This window comes from Balaenoptera ricei, chromosome 18 (genome assembly GCF_028023285.1).
Source record: "Balaenoptera ricei isolate mBalRic1 chromosome 18, mBalRic1.hap2, whole genome shotgun sequence".
Taxonomy (NCBI): domain Eukaryota; kingdom Metazoa; phylum Chordata; class Mammalia; order Artiodactyla; family Balaenopteridae; genus Balaenoptera; species Balaenoptera ricei.
The window spans coordinates 82602169-82603795 of NC_082656.1; positions in this window are offsets into that span (position 1 = coordinate 82602169).

Consider the following 1627-nt stretch of genomic DNA (forward strand, 5'->3'; position numbering starts at 1 on the left):
ACGGCCTTCAGGCCAAATGGTGGCTTTGGACGCCTCCCCCCAACACCGGCTCCCTCACCTGCACGGTGGGTCCAGTTCACCCCCCGCAGGCTCCCTCCCAGATGCCACCCGTCCGCCCTGCAGCTCAGCGTCTCCGGGCACCTGGCGAGGAGATGCAGGAGTCGTGGCGGCCTGGGCATCTCTGCAAAGAGCCCCCATTCTCGGCACCACCAAGACAGAGGGCAGGGTACTCGGCACCTCAGCTCCACGGACAGAAGGGTCTGCTCCTTATTTTATTTTGCTTGCCTTGTATGGGGAGCAGGATTTCTGGTCTCGCCTTGGGTTTGTTTTGAAGATGGACGTAGAAAGAAGGAGAAAACAGGGGTCAGTGAAGATGGGGGCGTGTGAGCCATCCCACCAGGCGAACTGCTGTGAAACTTATAAATACTGCACGTCATTCTCTGTGAAGCCTGCTCTTCTCAAGGTGCGACGTGAGTACCCAGGCGCCCTGCATGCAGTCGGGGACTGGTGGTGCCTCCGAGAAATCCGTTTTCAAAGCGGGCTCTCGGAAACTGTGCAGAGACTGGCTTTTCACACGCTTTGCCGCCCATGTGGCATTAAAGAGTTTTCAGTATAATGAAGGAGCCTGACTGAGTCTGCCATCCTTTACCTGGAGAGAAATAGGCATTTCCACAAGGAAGCCAGATTTTCCTGCCCAGCACCTGGGCCCTTCCCTTCACGGAGGAATCATCATTTGATGGTGGCACCATCGTACTGTCCCACGGCAGGGGAGGCAGGGGTCTTCTGGGCCCAAGGCCCTCTGCAGGGACAGTGTCCAGGTAGGATGGGGCCAGCAGGCACCTGGGAGCAGGTGACAGTGTCCTGAACCCCCGCCTGTGACCCCTCCTCGCCCTCAGAGCTTTTCCACTCATCCCCTTCCCCCTCCCCCAAGAAAGACCCGGGCCCGAGCAAAAGGGCGGTGGGCTGGGGCCCGCCCGTCAGCTCCACGATGGCAGCCTTGGCCATCACCACCATCACCGTCCACTGAGTCGTTCGTGTGCTGGGCACCTCACCTCCGTCAGAGCAGCTGATTCCCAAGCCTGGGACGCAGCTATTGGTATTTTTATTTTATTGGAGGAAACCAAAGCTCAGAATCTTTGAATAACCTGCCAGGACCACAGAGATTTCTAGAACCGATAGCAAATCCAGGTCAGCCTGGGACGGAACGCCGTCCTGCCCTCAGGGAAAGTCCGGGTCTCAGCCGCCTCCCTGGGGAGATGACCCAGCCCCTCCGGGGGGCGTCCAGCCTGGAGGGCAGAAGCCTCCCCCCCATTCCCCTCACGTCCACCCAGCTCCACCCCCATTTCCGTTCGCTGATTCACTAGGCCCTTTGTTGATGACCACATGGAGGAGGCGGGGCGTGTTCTAGTATTTATTCTGCTTCTCGCCTGAGGCTGATGCTGCCTGTTCTTGATTCAAACAGCAGGTGAATTACAAGGCTTAGATTTCTCTGAGAAAAACTCGTCTTGGAAATACAACCCTTTGTTCTTTTCCTGTGGACCGTGAGGCCATCCAGAAGGAAGGTCGCTGAGCCTCGCCGTCCTGACCCGAGGGCGTGAGTCAACAAGATAATTCCCCTTGCGAACTG